Here is a 22,893-nt window from a genome sequence, read left to right on the forward strand (position 1 = left end):
TCTGCCTGAGACTGAGAGGAGGTGTAACCAGGTGACACTTTTTGCCCCGGAAGCTAGACAAAGAGGGTGGCAGGGCTGCCTGCAGACAGCGGTCAGGTTGCTGAGGGTGTGGAGGGCTGGTTTTTGAGGGAGCTTGGATCAGGAGCCAGGGTCCTGTCCCCCCAAGATGGATTGTACTGACTGTTCCTGGGTCCTCTGCTAACAAGTCTGTGCTACACAGTATCTCTGTGAACCAATAAACCTTCGGTTCTACCTGCTGGCTGAGTCTCATAGCTGGCTGTGGATGGGGGGGGTGCAGGGTCCAGTGGTTGCTCACATCTGTGACAAATGAGGAAAGTCGCTGCAAGTTTTTGCTCTCTTTCTCAATGAGAGACATGCAAGAGTCTGTTCATCTTCTGGAATAAATATGCATTGTCTACTCAAAGTGGCCATTGAAGTAACCATTATTTCATTCTCTTAACACAGACTTGTGTTGACTTCTTCCCATTTTCATGTTTGTACATGACCATGTAATTTGGACACTAACTTCTGACTGACTTTCACTATAGACTATACTCTTTTGTTGACCACTGTGCAGCTAATTGACACATTTGATCTTTACTTATACCTGTGAAAGAAAACACTGGATCAAGTCAGAATTTGAGTCACACTCTCACACAGAAGGAAGGAGTTGAGAATTAGCAGATGCAGCCTTTTGCTCTTCTCCCATATCGAGTCTTGAGTTAGGAGATTTGTACAATGCACTGGCTACTCTAACACACAATAAACATAGAGTCCCATAAATAGGGGTCTCTGCAGAGCCCTCTATTCCCATGCAACTGAAAAACAGGATCTCTGCTGGACTTTGGATCCTCCATGAGATGCATAAATTGGGGTCAGGATTTTCCCCTGAGTATGACTATTTGAGTGCGATATAGGAAGGTAGACTAAAGCACTTAAGTTAGTAAAAAAGACACTCCACTTGCTAAGCATCTAAGTAACAGTACAATACATCTTCTTATGTGGTGCATTGAGTAGTGAAAATGCAATCAACACTAAATTCATTTACTTAATAGGTTGCTCAAAATGTGTTCATAAAGCTCCTTCATAAATACAACATATAAAATTTCTTATTATATCATTTTTCTTTACAAGGGTAAACATTTATAAGTGTAGAGCAGATTGAGAGATGCTGAATTAAGCTTTATAGTTTCTCCACCCTGCCTCAGAATTTAAAAATTATTCAAATTTTGTAAAATACCAGAAATCTTTAAAGGCATTTCTGAAATTTCAGAACTTATTAGTCATCCCTTGTCAATATGGCATACAACTGCATGTATTCAATGAAACCTCAATTTTAACCAGGGGTTTTAAATTAGATCTTGCTTTTTCATTAGTGAAGTAACAAATCTTAAAATGAAAAGGCTCAATACCCTACATAATTTGAGAGTTCAAGAATTTCCATGGACCCACTCTGGGAAAGCTGCTACCAGGCCACTTTGGTGTGTTTACTTACTGCCTCGTGTGTCACACTACTTCCCGCAGCTCCCCTTGGCTGCAAACAGCCAACCACAGCCAATGGGAGTAGCGAAGCTCTGTGGATGTGGAGCCAGTAAATAAACATACTGGTGCGGCCTGGTAGCAGCTGTCTCAGGATGGGTTGTCAAACCACTTTGGGAAACACTGGTATAAACCTTTTGGTATAACTGTTCCTACACTCAGGAAGTTTGCCATGTCAATTACAGTGCTGTAGTTGAAGCAGCAAATCTTTTAAATGTAGACAAGGTCTTAGATTTTTATCTGCTCACTTTTTATTAACAAAACAAGTTTCACTCCATGTGTGCTGAATAGCCTAAAAGCTGGATTTTATTGTCTCATACAGCATCAACATATGTTCTGACTGGAGAATATCTATTGCCAGTGAAGATTTAGGGGGAAAGCTTGAACTTCTGAGATATTAAGTTTCCTGTGATAGCCGTTGCAAAATTTATATACTCAGTCAAATTAATTCTGGAAATTGCTAGGGGAAAACAAGCCCAGGCCTCATGACTTCATTTTAATAGTCATTTTTTTCTAACTATATAAAACGGCACTTTAAAATGTATTCAGTCATTTACTAGACATTAGCAGTTAATCTATCCATTACCAAAAAGGTTCATTACTTGTAGTATTTTAATTTTAAAAATGATCCGGTGTCAGTAATGTTATCCTTCATGCTGTTATTTTTCAGTGTCTGGTATAAGTGAGGTTTTGACACTGTTAATATAATGTGGGGGGTGTTAATCTTATAATTGCCCTGTCAGCACTTTGTGTCAAGGTGTTAATGACCAGCTTTCAGCCACTCAGAATTGCCTGCCAATAAAAATAGTGCCGGCATCTAGCCAACCAGCAGCTATTCCTCTACTTAGCTTTCTTGTGATACAGTAAATAGAAAAATTCACTAGTCATGTGGCTATTCCTCCTTGCCCTTTCTTTTGCCACACCCTTTTGAAATTAAAATAAAAAAAAGCTTTTGGGTATTTTTGTTATTACATTTCAAAATATTCCTAATATACCTAAAATAAACACGACCCCTGGGATAAAAACAGTTTTCGTCAGCAAGCAAAGCAACCACTCATATAAATTGTTATTAAATAAACATAACCAACACACTAATGCTGCATTACTGTAACTGGTCAATGGTTGTGCTAGGTTTATTTTGTTCTCCGTGCAGGAGAGGAGTCTTTCCAACATCCTGCCAGAAGGGACTGCATGACTCCAGATGAGTTATTTTACATACCTAAAGGCATATTACACAGTGGGGGAAGAGGGTGAGGGGGAAAAAGGAGATCACTCAAAATAATAAACACAGAAAAATAAACATTCTTACAGTCATCCTTAAGGATTCCAGATGTCATTTCATCCCTAAGTCGGGCTTGAATGTCATTCACTTCAACATGGCACTGCTTATGCTAGCAGAGTAAAGACACACCTGAACTTTAGAGATAGAGATGCAGCCCTGTTAGTCTGGTCTAGCTGAAACAAAAGACAGGACTATGCAGCACTTGAAAGACTAACAAGATGGTTTATTAGGTGATGAGCTCTTGTGGGCCAGACCCACTTCCTCAGATCAATGTGTGAAAGAAAACTTTAGAGAGGACCTTGCCAAAGTCTCTCTCCAAAAAATCTGAATGCACTATATTGAATGGATCACCTTTATTATCCATTGATTATGACACCCTCAAAAGATTCTAATAAATTGCTGAAGCATGACTACTCTTTACAAAGGCAGTGTTGACTCTTCCTTGACAAATCATTTTTATCTACGTGTCTGATCATTCTATTCTTTACTATAATGTCTAAGGATAACTTATGTTTCATTAATCAGTTTGTTCTAAAACCACTTCTTCTATTGATACATCAGTGTGGGACCAAAATGGTCATCCAAAAAGGATAGTTCTGATGTGGGTATCTCTGCCACATCTTCTGCAGTGAAGATGGATGCAAATAATTCATTTAGCTTCTTTGCAATGGCCTTCTTTTCTTTCAGTAATCTTTTAATACCTGGATTGTCTAGTGGCCTCACTGCCTTTTTCGGGCTTCCTACTTCTGCTATATTTAAAAAAAAAAACCTTACTGTTAGAATTTGAGAAACAACTTGCTGCTGACGCAAAAACATTCTTGGCCAGCCTTATTATACTTTCACAGTTAACCTGCCAGAATTAGTGCACTGTCCTATATCCTCAGTATAATTTGACTTTCAGATTTTAAAGAATTTAAGTTTTAAAGAATTGTTAACATTCAGTGATATTTATAATATTCAGAGGCAAGGAGATACAAGAGCATTTACATATGTATGTCGTCAGTGAAACGTCAGATAGACAAGGGACATACAACTCAAGTTTTGACTACCAATTTGTTTTATAGTTTGTGATAGTTTAATTGCTATTGGTATACATGATGTAAGGCCTCATGTCTTTAAATGAATGGCACTAGATTTAGAATGTAGCCACAGCACACTGGAAACTCCATCATAGTTTTAAAGAAAACCATTCTCCTCTGAATAGTCTCTGCTGAGATTGACGCTAGTTGTAATGCTGATGTAAACCATCGTCCACTGAGAATGTACTTAATCACCAGTTCATTTTATACAAGTCATCTATCAGCCAGATGGTGGTAATTTAAGCCCCAATCCTGCAAAGACAAAGTCCTAATCTATGGAACAGAGTAAGGTTAACGTAAGGCAACCTATATCAGCCTAACCATGGAGTGTCTATACTACAGCCTCTCTCTCCTGATGCATTAACTCATCCTCTACCTACACCAACCTAATAAATACACCTTTCTGAGAGGTGCAGGGTTCAGTTTGACATAGTTAAGGCAACACAGTGTAGACTATGTTGCTTACATCAACCTAAGTGGCTCCTGAAGGTGTCTCTCAATGATCCATCAAGACTGTTCTGGTCACTGTTTTGAACTCCAATGACTGGCTCCCAAGTGCACACTGCTCCCCTGTTGAAGCCCAGGGAATTTTTGAATTTGGTTTTCCTGTTTGCTCAGCCTGGAGAGCTAATATAGCAACTGCTCAGCTGACCATTCTGGCTCCACACAGCAAATGCCCTCTGGCCTGCACCAGAGGATGTGGATCTCCTGGGTCTGTGGAGAGAAGAGGCTGTGCAGTCATAGCTCCAATTCAACCATAGGAGCTTTGACATTTCTGGCAGATCACTCAGGGGCTGGAGGAAAAGGCTAAGATAGGTACATTCAGTAGTGTGGTGTAAAAATGAAAGAGCCACAGAAGGAGTACCAGAAGGCAATGGAGGCAACAACAACAACAAAAAAAAGTCACCATGGGATGGAGCTTCACTCATGGTGCTTCTACATGGAAATTACATACCCTCCATGGTGACTACTCCGCTTTCAGTACCAAGAGTTCCGTGGATTCTTTGGAGAACTAGAATGAGAGGGCATCAGAGTGTCCAGCATTTTGACCTCAGGGTTCAAAGAGGCGGAAAAGGATAGGGGACAGATTACAAGGAGAGCCAGTGGCATGGTAAACCAGAACCTCTTTTTGACTGAGAAGATTCCCAGCAGCAACCCAGCACTGGTGAACCTGATGCAGAGGAGGGAAGTTCTGGTAAGTGCTCAGATTTTGTCAATATTGCAAGAACTCATCTGCTCATTCACTATCTAGAACAGACGGTGAAATACCCAAGAGAGGGAAAGTTGAGATCTACTTCTCATTCCACTGTAAAGAACAGTTTGTTTGCTTATTAGCTCTGGACACCCTGTAAATCCTATATAGAGATTTCTGGGACACTTTCCTAGAACAATTCTCTGCTAAATGTTTTTGGGAGGGCTGCCTTACGTCTTCCCCCACCGGAGGACATAAGTGAGCACCACACACAGATCTAGGATGGTGGCCTTGAGTAGCCAAAATTTCTGCAACCACCGCTCATCATCTCATACTCCCATAATGATGCCATTCCACCACTCGGTGTTTGTTTCTTGGACTCAAAACTGATGGATCTACCTTCCCCATGCAGCTGCTTCAGGAATACCAACAGCAACCTTGAATTGTTTGTTTCCATGACACTCACTAAAGCAGACACTGAGGCATCACCATCAGACTCACAGATCAGGAAATGCAGCAGGATCAGGGGTCTTGTGTTTTAAATGCTCAGTACTATAAGAAGAGCAGTAAAGAATCCATGCTTTCTGACAGATGGCTGGCGTGCAGGTTACTGGGGCAGTTGAAAAGCAATGTGATACTAAGATTCCCGTGAAATGATGGGTTTGAAAAAACTACATCATAGAATGCTGAAACTGCTTCCGTGAAGGATTGCAAACCCTTTCCAAAACTCCCTGTGGTAGAAGGTGGCAAGTTACACAGCAGGACAGCTACCCATGATACACTGCTCAATGCAAAAGCATCTACTGTGGACATGCTCTGCCAACTCAGGCAATGTAGTGTGGACATACCACAGTGGAGCTACTACAGCAGAGTCTGCACATTGACATAACTCAAGTCTATAGTGCAGGCAATCCTTTACATACTTAACTTTAAGCATTTGAATAGCTCCATTGAAGTCAATGAGTCTGTTCATATGCTTGAAATTAAGCATATGTGTTCCCAGAAGCAAGGGCATAGAGATTAAATTAGTGATCTCCTTTACGGTATTTTGTTTCAAAAGCTCTTTGCTTAGTGATAGAGCCAAAAGCTTACATTTCCCATTGGCTTATTGGAAAGGTTTTCCACTCCGTTTTACTTTTGCTCTTTATTTTGAGTGCAATGGATGCATTCAAGCTCACAAAAATAAACACATCTATGTACGGAGCTGTGCAAAGTTTCCTTTCCACCAGCAAATCGTCACACTTTAACAGATTTGCAAAAAAGCGAAAACATTTTTGGCCCTCACTTTAAGGAGAACCATACAGAAGCACACTAAGATAGAAATTCTCATGTAATTTATCTCCCTAGCATTCCTCAGCCAACATAGAGTATGCTAGAATGACAATGATCTGTATAATTCCTATACAAGAGCCATGAGAGGCTGGAGACCTACCACTTCTAAGAGTAAAGAGAGATTTACAGTGGACTTGTTCTGTGTAGCATCATAGACTCTCTTGTATTTGTCTATAAGGAGGAAGTTCACCACCTTCATGTGAGGGCATGTGTCAGTCACTGGAAGTAGCACATATTGAATCAAGCTTGCAAATATACAAGGAAACCTCTTTTCCTTTGCAAATTCCAGGGAACTGCAAATTGGTCACTTTTCCCGCTCTGTCTTCCAGGCAAATGTCAGATTCAACTCATGAGCTAAGAGGGTCTATTAAGACTTAGTTCACTATAGCTCAAATGAAGAGGTCCAGAACTCCTATCCAAACAGCTGTAGTGCCTATTTTAATTTCAGCTTACAGGCTATAAAGCCTTAGTCCCCACGTTCCCCAAGGAAGTCTTGCATAAGCATTGTTTTCAATTAGTCAAACGGCGAGCACACAAAGCAAGACATCCAGGCTTTAGTTGACCTTGGAACATTCCAAATAAATGACCAGGTCTCCCTCAGATGTATGTATATTTAAGCCCCATTAATGGTAATGAGAATTACATGTGCACACTGAGAGTAGAACATATCCTTAAGTAAGCAAATTTGGATGAGCCAAGAACAATCAAACGTTGTTACATTTTAGAATTTGGCCAAAACAATAGCTATTCAAAAGTGACTTTATCAGTTGACCAAATCTGTCCATCTGTGATGGGATTTTGGAACCCAGAAGAACTTGTCTTTTATTTTCTAAGGTTTTTAACACTTCAGTCTTGATAAGAGTTCCAAAACCTCTTGAGCAAAGAGGAAGCAGCTGTGTGCAGAGAGGAGCCATGGAACCCCATGGGAGGAGTGCAATAAGAAGAAGGGAATGGTGTTTTATTTCTGTGGTGAGAGAGAAGCGATGGGATTGTGAAAACTCCCTGTGCATTGGATTTGACAGGCCCGATGACAGAACCCCTCTATTCACAGCCTGGGCAGTGGAAGTGTGAATCCCTTTAACTTCTGGCCTACAATGCTGAGCTGAACCCATTAAACACAGTTCCCATCCCCTGACACAAAGCCATCAGCTGGTAGTAACTTCCAAAAACTGCTGGCCTAAGTTTGATCACCACTGGTAAAAATCTCCATTAAAATTAAGAGGGATTCCATGGCTCATGCTCTAGCCTGCTCTGAGCATCCCGCCCGCACCCTCAGTATTCCATGAGTAATTCTCTGAGCTACCCACTGCCCAACACTGCCATTCCTGCAAAAATTATCAGGAACAGTGTTGCAGGATGTTTGAAATTTGTACACTTGTCTGTATCAATGAGATGATACTTGTACAGTCGTAAGAATTTGTTTTATGTAGAGTTTGGGAATTGCATGGCTTGTTTGGATTATTTTGTTTGATTACAGAGGGAAAATAGTAAAAATGATGGAAGTTTACTACACAAATATAAATCAAGCAAGCAAGCAAACAATATTCAATTGGGAGACATGTTTGGATATATACTTTCTATACCCCTTATACATTAGTAGGGTTGCCAAGTGTCTGGTTTTGAACTGGACAGTCTAGTATTTGAGCTTCCTGTTTGGGAAACAAATTGAGAAAATATAAATGTCCAGTATTTTCTAAATAAGATGTAATGTCAAGTGTGTCTAGTATTTTTGTTGAAACCATCAGGCAACCCTATACATTAGTACCATCCAGATGTGAAAGCCATTAGGAATTAAAGACCCACAATAAAATAAGTAAAATTGGTTTGTGGCTTGAGAAGTAAACCAAGCCTGCAACATGCTTCTTGCCACTGAGCTGGAGCGTGTAAAACAAGAGGTTGTGGTCAAGTTCACCTGGTTTCTCAGAAAGCAAAGGAGTGCACTTCAGTCAAATTGTAGGAAGTATATAGTAAGTGAAAATTGGCAGCTTCAGTTTCCCTGAATTTATAAAGTTATCTGCTTTTAAACATGATGCAGAAACATTGATTAGAGCCAACAATTTTAATACCCTGTCAGTTGTAAGGAGGAAATCTGCAAGACCCGTCCATACAAAATGTACCCTAAACACTGAGGCAGGAGGCAACTAGCAATGCCTGTAACATTCTTTCACTCTGGTCCCTCCTTTCAATAGCAAACCAGAAATGCTTTCCACAAATGGTTTTTTAAAAGTTAGGAATTTTAATGAGAATCCCTGGGTTATATGGTTTTAAATGAAGCAGAACTGAGGATCCATAAACTGTGTTGCAACACCTAGAATAAACATGATTTGGTTTCTTTATCCAAATATGACTGAGTTGTATGCAATTTACCCTCTCAGACCTTTGTATATTTTCACCACACGATCACCTCTTCTCGGGTAGCTATACATGTAAGTACTTCTGACAAGTCTGTGTCAAAAAACTGCAGATTTTCTGGAAACTTCAATCCTCAATAGTCAAGCTGATTCAAATTCAGGCAGTTATGGTTAGACATCCCAAATGAGACACATAGTGGGGGTTTAGTTATTTTTATTGGCATTAGAGTAGCACCAAGTAAGAATTGGACTCAATTGTACAAAGACTGAGTAAAACACAGTTCCTATCTTAAAGAATTTATTCTGACCATGACTTTCACTTGTGAACTCAGGTCTAACTCCAGTTTGATACTTGACACTTACGTTTGTGGTTTATCCTCAGCAATTAACAGAGGGGTAGCCGTGTTAGTCTGAATCTGAAAAAGCAATGAGGAGTCCTGTGGCACCTTATAAACTAACAGATTTATTGGAGCATAAGCTTTCATAGGCAAAGACCCACTTCATCAGCTGCATGTAGTGGAAATTCCAGAGGCAGGTATAAATAGACAGGCATAAGAAAAGAATACCAATCAAGAGTAAGGCTAGAGATAACGAGGTCAGTTAAGTCAGGGAGGATGAGGCCCACTTCTAGCAGCTGATGTGGAAGTGTGAACACCAAGAGAGGAGAAACTGCTTTTGTAGTTGGCTAGCCATTCATAGTCTTTGTTTAATCCTAAACTGATGGTGTCAAATTTGCAGATGAACTGTAGCTCAGCAGTTTCTCTTTGAAGTCTGTTCTTGAAGTTTTTTTGTTGCAGGATGGCTACCTTTAAATTTGCTACTGTGTGTCTAGGGAGATTGCAGTGTTCTCCTACATGTTTTTGTATATTACCATTCCTGATATCTGATTTATGTCCGTTACTGTTATAACTTCTTGGAAAAGGATAATTTTTTATTGTGATCTGTATGTCAATAGCACCTTGAATCCAAAGATCTGTGCACTACCCCACATTTCTAAACGATGTTAATTATATGAGAGGTTACCAAGATGGGTAATTTTCCCTATTCAGCATATCGCTAGACTTGCACACTGGGTTGATTAGTACTTGTTTCCAAGAGCTCTTCTGAGTCCAGGGATAAATTCATCTGCCAGTTAAATGTTGTGCAATGATATAAGTAGATCATTTTAACAACCTTGGATCCAAACCATCACTCCCAGGAGTTTTCTTAACTAAAGCAACATGTCCTACACATGTCCGGAAAATACTGGTCAGAAAGCAAATTTAGTTCTAGAATCATTACAGTTAGAGCTGTTCAAACTATTCGGTGGACAAACTGAGTCTTTTATTTTCTTTCCAAACTGGGATTTTCACATGTAACCCTTCTGCCAGATGGAGCCAGCAGCAGCCAGGGCCAGACTCAATATCTAGTAGTTCCTTTCCATCAATCTAACACGGAACTGGCTCGAACCCCCTCCCACACACACAGTACCCAGGGAAATTCACACGCCATCTCTGGGTATCTAAGAGGCAATACTTCTCCATTCACAAGCACAAAGTCTGAGTGAAGAAAAGAAACATTTAGTACAAGGAGGGAAGTAAAGCTGGCATTAATTTTGGAAAACATTGCAAACAGGGTTCATAAAACAAAAAATGTGTAAGAGTCCCATGCTAAGTAGGTTGGGCAGTGTCTTTTTCCCCCTCGGGTTCTTAAGTCCAGCAATCTCAAAGTCCCCTTCTCATGCCCAACTCTTCTCTGCACCTCACTCACAGTTGCTGCCCTTGGTCAGTGCAAACTCAGATTCGGAGGTGTAGTTGCAGACATTATTTCTTCCTCCTTCCTCCCCTCCTGCACCCAGAGCAGGAGGTCAAGAGGCATCTTACTTGCTGTCTCCTGGCTGCTCACCATCCATCTGCTCATTGTCCTCCACTGCCACACTGCTCATCAGACCCCTCCACCACTGGCCTGCAGGCCATCAGTCACCATCTACCTCTTAGCTGTGACCTCTGCACATCAGTTTTAGTAATTTTGCAGGCTAAACAGAAATACTGTCAAGTGATTTCAGCACTACTGGAGCAATTTTAAAAAATAAAAAAGGCTCCTAATCGAGCCTCTTTAGCTCTACCCTTTGAATATTAGGGAAGAAACAAGTTGAACCAGTCTTACAGCCGGACACCTGCTAATCAAGAGTCGTACTATCCTCTCTCTCACACAAGACTGATAGCCATCCAATGATCTTTAAACTAACAGCATCTCCCTGCTTTGGGAAAGTTAAGCACAGTCTGTCTTTTCAGTATTCCCAAAATAATTGCAGGCATTGGTGACCATATTTAACAATTCCTGCATTTAGCACTAACATTTGTGACTAAATCAGTTACAGTGAACAAAACGTCTGTCCAAGCGCTGAATATTTAGCAAATCTAACCAAACTATACTTACATAATCACACGCAGAGCCTCTTCCTGGCTAGCTGTCAGGGAAGCACTCCATTCAGATCCTGCTTCCATACAAATACAAGGTGCCCCCAATATAAGTCCAAGATATGGTCAAAAAATGTGGACGTATAGCAAAAGGACATAAAGCAGGGAAATTTTTTCCAATGGCTGATTTCCATTTGTTCAAATTAGTTTTTGTTTGTTTGGGTTTTTTTTGTTTGTGACAGAAGAGCAGGGTATGGGAGGATTTAAAACGGAATAGTTCCCACAAGCTCCAAAGAGTCTAATGCAGGGCAACATATAGTGGGGCATTCTGTATACTTCCTACAGAACACTGAATGGCTTAGTAGGAAATATCAGAGGGGTAGCCGTGTTAGTGTGAATCTGCAAAAGTGGTGAGGAGTCCTGTGGCACCTTATAAACTAACCGAAGCATTGGAGCATAAGCTTTTGTGGGCAAAGACCCACTTCGTCAGATGCATGTAGTGGAAATTTCCAGAGGCAGGTAACTACATGTATCTGGCGAAGTGGATCTTTGCCCACGAAAGCTCGTGCTCCAACACTTCGGTTAGTCTATAAGGTGCCACAGGACTCCTCACCGCTTTAGTAGGAAGCGCTCTGCAGTTTACTTCATGAGACTTGGAAGCCATTGTCCCATGAATCCGTTTTCAAACCAAAGCATGCATACTCACACATGAACAAATTAGTTGCACAATGAGCTTTCTTTCAACATTGGTGTGAACAAAGCCTAAATTTATCTCAATGTTTGTGAAATGGCAAGTTCCCTCCATATAAATCCATTCACCTTGTTTGCATGATCGTAAACCCTCTTACAAATATTTGCCCTGTTCTAATTGCATTTCCCCTCTTTTTCTATGAACAGTGAATAGCTATGTTAACTTCCTCTTTCTTGCATCATTACAGCTTTGGTCATTTGCTTTTATTGACTATGCCCTGTGGTGTTTTTATTGTTCAGTATTATTTACAGCAGCATAGGTTTACGTGGCAATTCATAACCATAGGAAGGCAAGATTTGTTATTGGCTGTTAGCAAGTCAATGTTACAGGTAAATACTTTGAATAAGTCAAAATATTTTTCCAAATATTCAAAAATTACATTTTAAAAAAAGTATTGTTGAATTAGGTAATAGACTGTTATATTTTATGTTGTAATAAGAAGAAGAATCATATAGTATGATTATTTAGATTGTAAGATCTTTGGGGCACAGAGCACCTTCTATTCCATATTCATACAGTCCCTAACAAGACTGGAATGCTCATCCATGCCTTGGACATTTTAGTGCTGTTGCAATATAATTAATAAATCTAGAACATTGTACAGCTCCACTAAACTAATAGGTTCTAAGTTTAGTTAGAAATCATTTTTCTGAATCGACTAGTGAGTGTTTTATTTTCCTGTTTCTGAATGGCCAGGTGGTATTAGGAAGCTCAGAACAGTTCAGAGAAGCAGGATATTGTGTGGGGTAAAGAATGACCTTGAAAAAGTTAACCAAGTTTCTGAGGACAAGCCTGCTGATTATGTTCCTGACTGGTTTCCTTTCATCACCTACATGCAAGAGTGATTTCCAAATGCAGCTGGACAATGATCACAAACCTGGTTTCCTCTCTGTTAGCAACATAAATTAAAAATATCTCTTACCAGGATTTGAAAAAACACAGGGAAAACAATGATGACACTATTATTTTGAGGAACTATAAAAATTTAAGACTGACTCTCTTCTGTATACCCTGTTTCTATATTTATTCCTTGTGTTTATATTTTGAGCTTAGTGTTGCACTTCTTGCATACACTAGAATTCCATCTACTTCCGTAGGAGTTTGGAAGAAACAAGAAATGTCTACTCAGGCTCAGATTCCTGATTTATGCATTATATGTTTCTTCATATCTGAATCAAAGCCTGACTGTATTTCATGATTCCATCATTAGGCTGTCGGTTAATATTTACACTGGAAGCCAAAATATTTAATCAAAATATAGTTTATAAAGAAAAGGTTACTCTGGAAATTTTGGTCTTAGTTATATAACTATTCCTCAATTCCATGCTGTTTTCAGGATCACATAACAAACCTGAGGTTTGAATCTGTGCCGAGCACTATCCCTTTTGTGCATATAAGCAAGTAGCTCAAAATTAGCCATGGTGTTTTCCTTCCTATAAATTTTGCCAATCTCAGCAAGGCATGTTTATTACAACTTTTACAAATTATATGCTAACATAAACCCAGGCTAAATTCTTGTCTGCAATGAATTCCTATGCTTTTCACATTAAACTTTCTAAAAATATATCTAATAAAAATGTACATGATTTTAAATAGACTCAATTCAAGGGTAATTTAGGTAGACATGCCTTCCAGAGACTGCCTATAAGAATGTGATCACTAAATGGGTTCCGTGTCTGGTTAGCCTTTAGTCTGCTAACAGCAGCTGAGACAGCCTTTGAGGATATTGTTAGAGTTTGAGACTAGGAATCTGTTATTAGATTCAGTATTATTGCTTCCACTGGATTTGACCATGAGACTAAAATGCTTAGGAGTAAGTCCTTGATCCACACATTTCAATGGAATTATACCAAGAGTGAATCTGGACTGTTTTCTATATGGTGCTCCATTTTCCCCATGTGAAATGGATATATCATTTGCTTACCTCCTAGAAAGATTGATGTGAAGATTACTCTAATTAGTAAATTTCTTTGGTCTTTCTTTGGGCAAGGTGCTCCCCCAAAAAGAAAGTCCAAAATAAAAATAATCATATGAAAAAAAACCTCAGGGTAGTTGTCTGTTGTTGGTTCTTTAAAGGCTTAGATACAACCTTGGAATCCAGGAGTTTCCATTATAATCAATGGAAGTTTTGCTATTTTACATCAATGGAAAACAAAATAGGATGCACATTTCTTGAAATGTGGTCTGATCTGAAGCATTCAGTGAAAAAAACACCTCTTGGCTTCAGTAAGCTTTTGATCAGGTCCGTAATGCCTTGATTGTATTTTTCTTCTCCGGGCTATAATTATTAAAAACCCTACACGAATACTTTTTCTATTTCCCAAATGTGTTATATATTTCTAATACAGCCACAAACCTCCCATTTGGGGGGATTTTATAAATAATATAGACAGTGATATATTGTTGGTCAATAATATTAATACTGAATCATTCAAAGTGATCATTTATGTAGGTTAGATTGAACAAACTTCTAATGTAGACTCTTCGTTACACAGTAAGATTGTTAAATGGTTTGGCCAAGGGATATGAATAAATTAAGCCTGTGGGCAGAGGTTTCCAGCCTAAGTAAACAGATTTATTAGTCAATAAACTATATCAACTTTTCAACAGTACCCAAATGAACAACATACAAAACAACATATTGTTAACAACCTTCTGGTCACACCTCTCAACCCAGTGGTAGTAAATTAGAGACATGGCAAAAACTGTGGGATTAAAACAAGAATCCATAAAAAAGAGGAATTACTTTAATTATTGGTGTCTTGTACAAACCTTGTATTTATCCCCATTATAAACACAAAATCCCAAGAGCAAATCTTCATGTAGAAATTTCTCTTCAATAACAGACCTAAAAAACATACAGAAAGAAATTCATTTAGATACTTCAATTTATCCTATTCCAAATAAGAAAGCAAAAAAAAATGCATAGTGTAAGTAAAGGGCAGCAAATCAATAAAATGCACCTGCCATTCAACACTCAAGAAATTGAAATAGCATTGTTCACAACTTCCTTTGCTCTTCAGACCAACTTCCAATGAAGTCATTGGGTGTCTTTCCATTTCTCAGTGGGGGATGGATTGGACTCTTAAGCAGGAATGTCTTATGATCCATAGAATACTAGGACTGGAAGGGATCTCATGGCAGGACCAAGTACTGACTAGACCATCCTTGATAGACATTTATCTAATCTACTCTTAAATATCTTCAAATATGGAGATTCCACAACCTCCCTGGGCAATTTATTCCAGTGTTTGACCACCCTGACAGTTAGGAACTTTTTCCTAATGTCCAACCTAAACCTCCCTTGCTGCAGTTTAAGCCCATTGCTTCTTGTTCTATCCCCAGAGGCCAAGATGAACAAGTTTTCTCCCTCCTCCTCATGACACCCTTTTAGATACTTGAAAACTGCTAGCATGTCCCCCCTCAATCTTCTCTTTTCTAAACTAAACAAACCCAATTATTTCAGCCTTCCTTCATAGTCATGCTCTCTAGACCTTTAATCATTCTTGTTGCTCTTCTCCGGACCCATGCTATTACTCAAGATGGTTAGGGATTGTCTTTTCAATGAACGTGAGTCCAATGAAGTATACTTAAAGGAACAGATCCTGAACTGTGATCACTGTCACTGTGAAAATGCAGAGGAGCTGCAAAGCAGCCTAATAGCTCAAGCTGGGGGACTTGCCCCATGCCATGTTTTCCCCCTCTGCTGATGTCCCTAGTTCCAGCAATCATTGGCTTGATCGATCAATCTTTGGAGATCATTACTAGTCTGTGGCTTTAGAGTGGCTAGGGGTATTCCAATTGGCCCCAGAACTGGGGGAGATTCTTTACAATTTTCAGCTGTGTCCAAAGATTTGACCCTGAATCTTTTTATATTTAAAAATGTATGTGATCCATAATCCACTACTATTTTTCCCAGAAAACAGTCTTTATAAAGCAGTTATTCAAAAAATGTCATTCTTATTCCTCCACAGAACCGATTGAGGCATGGCCATTGTTTATGTCAATGCTTTTTAAAAAGTTAACTTTGACAAAGGGTTTACATATTTGTCACTCAAAAGCTATCACTAGGCAGATTTCCTAGAATTTCTTTTCTACACTTTCAATCTCGAACCACTGTAAGCACCAGTTGTAAAAAGTTACATATCTTAACAGTTCCTTTTCATGCTCCTCTGTTTTCTTAGGTAGGGCATTTGAGTAATTCGAATATAAAACTAAATAGCTGACATTTACTGAAGGGTGGAGGTTACAGAATCATGTCAACACAGGAGTTCCAGTACTAGTGGAATAAAAACCTTCCAGGCAGTTAATTTTTTATAAAGCTTTATTACTGATTTTAATTGTTAACATCTTTAGTTAGAACACCATTTGGCTATAATTAAGAAAGGTTCATTATCTGGATCTGAACTTCAAGATTTTTTTAAGGATTCATGCTTTCAGTCATCTGTCCAATGGATTATTTTATAATGTATCTGGCTGCATAAATTAAATAGGTTTGCATTATTCATGTCCTGTTGAGATATATGAATAAAATCCAACAGTTTTTTATCCCAAAATATTGGGAATGGAAATTGTGTGTCAAACACTTGAATTCTACATCTTCTCTCTGTAAGGATGCAATGTGTCCTTAATCTAATTTAAAAAATGAACCATGAAATAATTCACTAGAACATTTATGGGCCTGCGTCTGCTGGAACAGAAGTCAGTCTCGGTATAGTTTGAAAATATGGAAAAGAGATCAGTCTATAAAGAGTGTACATGATATTTAATAAACAGCATCTTTATATAACTCTTTTCTATATCCATGGTGTCTGTGTATAGACAAGTTGTATGAGGTACAGGTTCTCTAGTCCAGCATCCTTGGAACCTGACTGAGGTCGAACCAGAGAATTTGCCAGACCACAGGAGATTAATATTGTCTAGCAGCATTATCAACAGTTCCACTGCTTACTGGGCTCTTAGAAGAAATTTAGGTATAAATTAGAGCTAAACAGAACAGAACATTGACAGCCAGGACAGGTGACTATAAACAAAGTTGATGGGACGCTGGGAAACTTGCCCACACCCATGATACGTGGACATCCAGCTACCTAAAATCATGCTGAACCATGGATATTGCCAGATCAGAGAGGTTCAATCCATAGTAGCATTTGTTGGACCATTTTCTGTTAGTGAAAGAGAAGTTCCACAGAGCTCTTCTTGAGGGCTAGGAAAGGGAATCAGAGCTAGGTGTCACAAGCTAAATGCAAGGTAGAACAGGCTCCTAATCATAAAGAACATGTGGCAAGAAGTCATTCAAAACACTGACCTCTCAGCTCTTGTCCTCAACAATGTCAAACCTAGGAACTTAAATTCATTAATTCTGCTAGATACCAAAAATTATGGATTTAATAATTTTATGTCTCATTACACAGTCCACTAACTCATTTGGCCAATGTGTGTAGAGGTGTTAACTGGCCACCTCATTTTGAATTGTTTCCTGCAATATGTGTTTATTCACAGGAGAGTTGTTTTCATTCCATGTTTATCCCATAAGTGCTCTGCCCATGTCTATTTCCATAGACAGAGGATTGATCTGGAGCAGTGTTCTTAAAAATTCTCTTACCCCAGAAATGTTAGTTAACAAATACAATGCTGGAATGATATAATTGAGTGAAGTCAGTGAGTAGTCCATGTGGCCTAGGAGTATTTGGGGTATAGAATACCTTCCAACTGATCTCCAAAGCAAACGCCACTGGTAGAGCTGAATATTATGGCTTTGTTAATGTTTGTCTAAAAGTATTAAACTCCATTAAACAGATTTGCTGCCAATGCAAACTAAAAACTGAAGCTCACAATGGCTTAGGTCTGGAAGAAAATACATCTGCTTAACATCTTGTTTTTTTTCCTGGAATTCTCATTGAGAATTTTTCTGCCACAATGTTCCAAGACCATCCTTTGTTTGCTCACACTTCAATCTTAAACCAGTTGTAAACAAGAGCCCAGCTTTCCTCACATGCACAATCATTAAATTACATATTCCCAGAAAAAAACTACAATATTTCTAAAGCTACATGTCTTTATGGCGTGTGCATGTGCACAATTATATTTATATATGGTTTAGCAGGGGGGGTTTTCACTCTGCCTTTCTGATACAACCCTACTGCCTATCACACAAACACAACAAATCCTTGTTGGCAGGCTCTATGCTCTGCTAATTTTCATATGTGTCTGATTATACATAGTGTAGAAATATATATTATATTTTTTTTTACGTTGTCTTTTTCAGGAAGATTCTCATCACATTAAGGGGGTCTTTATAGGATTTTCCATCTTTAGTTGCTACAAGTTTTGCAACAGCAGCCAACCATTGTTGGCAATTAGTCCTTCATCAGTCTACAGTTACTCTAAATGTTCTACAGATGCAGAATGTTTCATTTAAATTGCACAGCTTATCTAATAGGTCAACTATAGAAGTATGGGACTGCTATGCTAATAACAAAGAAAGAAAAATATATAGTCTCTCTCTATATGTATGTGTGTGTATGTGTATATAGAGAGAGAGAGAGAGAGAGAGAGAGAGAATATAGTCTCTCAAAATAAAGTTTCTTTAATTAGGGCCATATGCTGGTAGTCAATGCACCAGTAGATTGAATTGAATCCCTCATACATGCTAGTCTCTCTTCTTGCTGAACTGCTGAAATATATTATGGGAATCTCATGACTGTGATGCATGATGGGAGATGTAGTTCAGCCCACAGAGGAGAACATGGTCATGAGACACTAGCATGGAATTTATCTTCCTTTAACAAAGGCAAATTTTGGGATGTAAGGAGATTGACAATGCTGCTTGTAAATTAGAAGTCATTTTCCAGTGTTCCATAAGTTCATCCACATTCTGTTTTGCTGGGAACACTAGTTTTTCTTTTATATTAACAAAGCCAGGACATTGTGATGTTTTGTACATGTCTTGTGAATATACTGTATGGCAAGCTTAGTTTAGGATAAATAGGTATCAAAATGGTTCTTTGCACTTTTCATCTGAGAAATAAATACGTGAGGGGAAGATTTGATAGCAGCCTTCAGTCTCCTGAAGGGGGTTCCCAAGAGGATGGAAAAAGGTTGTTGAGTGGTGGCAGATGACAGAACAAGGGGCAATGGTCTCAAGTTACAATGGGGGAGGTCCAGATAGGATATTAGGAACAACTATTTCACAAGGAGAGTGGTAAAGCACTGGAATGGGTTTCCTAGGGAAGTGGTGGCATCTCCATCCTTAGAGGACTTTAAGGCTGGTCTGGACAAAGCCCTTGATGGAATGATTTAGTTGGGGATGGTCTTGCTTTGAGCATAGGATTGGACTAGATGACCTACTGAGGTCTCTTCCAACCCTAGTCTAGGATTTTATGTGTTTAATGTCTTTTTCTACAGGAGGAAATGTTTTGCTCAGATCTCAAGATAATCAAGCTCTCAAAGCACATTCATTTTCAGTACAAGATGTAACACTAGCTTTACAATATTTTGCTATACCCCCATTATGACCAAAGTTTCTGGCAGTAAACGGAAATTACAATTTTCTACTGATTTGATTTAACTATGTGGCAATGTTCATTATTGTCCTCAGAACAAAACAGGGATCATATAATCAGAGCTCTTTGAAATGTTTCACTTGCAGAACAGAATTTCAGAATAGTAGCTTTTTCTGATATTTTGACCACAACCACCAAAATTAGGCAGTGGTTGTTTTGCTTTGCTTTGCTTTTTGTAAGGTGCAAAATCACTATTTTTGCAGGGAGAGGGATTAATAGGAGTTCATGGTACAAATTCTTGGAAAGGGAGATAATTTGTGGTTCAGATATTAAGCTAGCTAACTGGAAGTCCCTATTCTTATCCTTTTTCCACTAAATTTCTGTTGGAGCTGATATGCCATAATTTGTGAATTCTTTTCCAAAGTGTTAAGCACCTAAAGCTCCAAATAAGGTCAATATCAATGAAAACAAAGCCACTTTAAGGTACATAATTTGTGCATGTTTGAAAATGTTGGCCTTAATGTCTAGTATTTTAGATAGCCATGTAGTACAGAAGAGGGAAATATGGATTATGCTCTCTATAAAGCATTTAATCCTTTTTACTTATTTCTTCCAATTGTGGGTCAGAAAACTGGATTTCCCAGCTGAACCTTTTCTTCCTCATATTTCAGGAGAAAAGGCAGATGCCTGCATTTTGGGAGAATACCTCTGAAAACATTACTATTTGCCAGATGTGACAAAAAAACCTTTTTTGGTCATTTAATTCCCACTTTTAGCTTCCATTTTCAAACAGCCAACATTTAGGAAAGTTTAGATAAAAGGTAGGATTTTCAAAAGCACTCCATATTGGCCTCACTCTGTTTCTATTGCAACCAATAGTAAAATTTCAATTCAGGGCAGGGCAACAGTGGGTGGGCCCTTTTGAAAATTCTACTCAAATTCTAAGAAAATTGTTTTGAGGAGGATTATGCATATAACTTGTAAATTGTCCCCCCACATCACATTTTACTGACATGAGGGGCCATTCAGGCATGCTCATCTTCTACTCCTATTGGATTATAAAAGATTTGACATTCAACCTAGCAATAAACAAAGAAGGCTCTGCTCTCAATCAGGATTTGGTGGGAGACACAGCCACTTCTTGTCCTGCCTACACTGATTTACTAGCATCCTTAAAAGAAAAAAGAACTTCAGTATCAGCCTCAGTAGGCATCATTGACAGATACCTTTTTAGAAGTGTCAAACCAGCCGTAAAGCCTTTACATGTGTAAAATGAGATTTGTCCTCATTGGTTAACCAAAGAGCTTACAATCCACATGACAGAGTCTGCATTGGTTAACCAAAGAGTTAATCATCCACATGTGTGCAAATACATACCTGCTTCATGTACATCCAACTGTAAGTACAAGTGGAAAACATGCACATCTCTCTGAGGTGTGTATTCAGGCTCCTAATTGGGGGGCATATATAAGGGTTTTCATATGCAAAACAGAAAGGCACCTGTGTGCCCATTTTCTGATAGGAAATTAAGCCCACCATATTTAAGAACAATATTTTCACTTGATCATGCATAAGTTTTTTTTGCCCCTGTCCAGACTGCATTGTGAATGGAGCCCAGGCTTACTGTTTACAGCTGCTTATCTTGCTTCTGGAAAGGATATCCTTGGTCAAGAGGAGCATCCTTCCCATGTAAGGTTTCTTACTGCTTACATAAGAGAACGTTAATGGAACTTACTATGTATTTCAGTTTGAAGATAAATTGAGATATTTCAAGAACATTCATGAGCCCAGGTTGAAAGGACTTACATTTCCAAATGGAAGTGTCAATATGTGCCTTTAAGCCACAACTTTTGGTTGGACCACTGCAGCGGGAACTGCATGGCACTGTCTGATGCAGGCACAGTTCCACCAGTAGTAAAAAGGAATAGGACTAATGACTCATTGCTTGAAAGTGAGCATTTTGTTCTCTTTGTGACAGGATCATAGGGTCACTGCCCTCCCCCTCCCCCCATACCCTCTACTTGCCTATGGGAGTTGTACCTCTGTGATGAGCAATAATCTAAGGAAGTACTGAGCACACAGAAATTGAGGTAGTGGCCAATCCCTTCACAGCCCCACTACTTGTATATCAGTTTGGGATGAGGGCAATCTGGTTTTGGCATTGTACTTTTGGACAAGTCAGATAGCAAGAACTCTCATGAGATTATGACTGGATATGAATGGATTCACTCAGCAATAGAATCTTAATTCTAATCCACTACTTCCTTATTCCTCATTTTCAGGCTGTGATTGCAAACAACCACCAGCTAGTATGATGGATAACCCAGTAATGTTCATATTTTGAGTTTAAAATATTATAGTACATAAAATACCACACCAGTTTTTACCTTACTGTGTATCTAGCATTTGAAGCAAGCATGATAGTAGTTTCTTCAAACAGTGTCCATTGTTAAATTCTGCAGTGACATAAAGAGTAAATCAGGTAAAATAAAAACACATCTCCCAATTTAAAATATAATTTAGTATCAAGACATGATTAAAATAATCTTTGGGACCACCAAAAATGTAAAAAGGAAACAGCTACCTTTGGAAACTATTGCAACTTCCCCACATAGGGATTGATCTCTAGAACATACAAAATATTACAAGGTGTATGTTAACTACCTAAACAAAATTCTCAGTTGTAATCTGTCACTCAGGTAAGAGCCTGGATTAGAAAACAAGAGGTTTTGTAGTATGGAGGGGGGGTGGATTATCCCATTCTAGGAGTATTCAAGGAAATGCAAAAATCAGTAAAGAATAGAAAGAAAAATATATGGCAAGGTCCTCAGTGTTTGGAAACTGGCATAGTTCCATTGGATTTACATGTAGTGAATGTTTCTGACATCTTCATATCAGACCTATTATCTGAGAAAAAGACCTGAGGATGAAGGTTCTGCAATTATTGAGAGGAAGGAATTTTATTACTGAGATGAAGGATGTCAGGACATTTAACAGCAAGTGATCCTTCAGGAGAGAACATGATGAACAGAAACCATGTAAATACTCATAGCCTGTATTATGGTATACATGCTGCTTGGACCACCAGCTACAGAAAAAAGACTTTGTGCTTCACAAGGGGCACATACAGCTCCTTCCTATACCATCCCCACATACTGAATTTTGCACATGAGACATACAAAACACACTTGTGCCTCATCTTCAGTGGATATATCCCCCCACGGCTTCAGGTTTTGCAGCCTTATCAGAACTAGATAAACATGGAAGTTATTCAGTGGATGAGGATCGGAGTATCTAAATGTGGTCATGATCAGGTAGTTAAGTAACCATTTGCTCACACATGCAGTTGTATATGCCTAGCTCTGACAATATGTAATCTGTGCAAAAGCACAATTTGTCTTTTTTGTTTTTCCCATCTGTGCCTCAGTACTTCAGGTACACAAGAACAACATTTTGAATTCAG

The 22,893-nt window shown here is 38.8% G+C and overlaps 2 long non-coding RNA genes across 4 annotated transcripts in view; one reads left to right on the forward strand and one right to left on the reverse strand.

Annotated features, from left to right (window-relative positions):
* The window catches only part of LOC142829575 (uncharacterized), a 315,467-nt gene that overhangs the window by 96,862 nt on the left and 195,712 nt on the right, over positions 1–22,893 (forward strand). The window lies entirely within an intron of this gene.
* LOC149524557 (uncharacterized) overlaps positions 14,477–22,893 on the reverse strand; it is a 328,526-nt gene continuing 320,109 nt past the window's right edge. The window contains exons 5-6 of the long non-coding RNA XR_016349475.1: positions 21,818–21,886; positions 14,477–14,773 (exon numbers count right to left, since the gene is read on the reverse strand). This is a non-coding gene — a long non-coding RNA (uncharacterized LOC149524557). The remainder of the gene's footprint in view (positions 14,774–21,817; positions 21,887–22,893) is intronic.

Source organism: Pelodiscus sinensis, chromosome 4 (genome assembly GCF_052426305.1).
Source record: "Pelodiscus sinensis isolate ZL-2025 chromosome 4, ASM5242630v1, whole genome shotgun sequence".
In the NCBI taxonomy this organism is placed as follows: Eukaryota; Metazoa; Chordata; order Testudines; family Trionychidae; genus Pelodiscus; species Pelodiscus sinensis.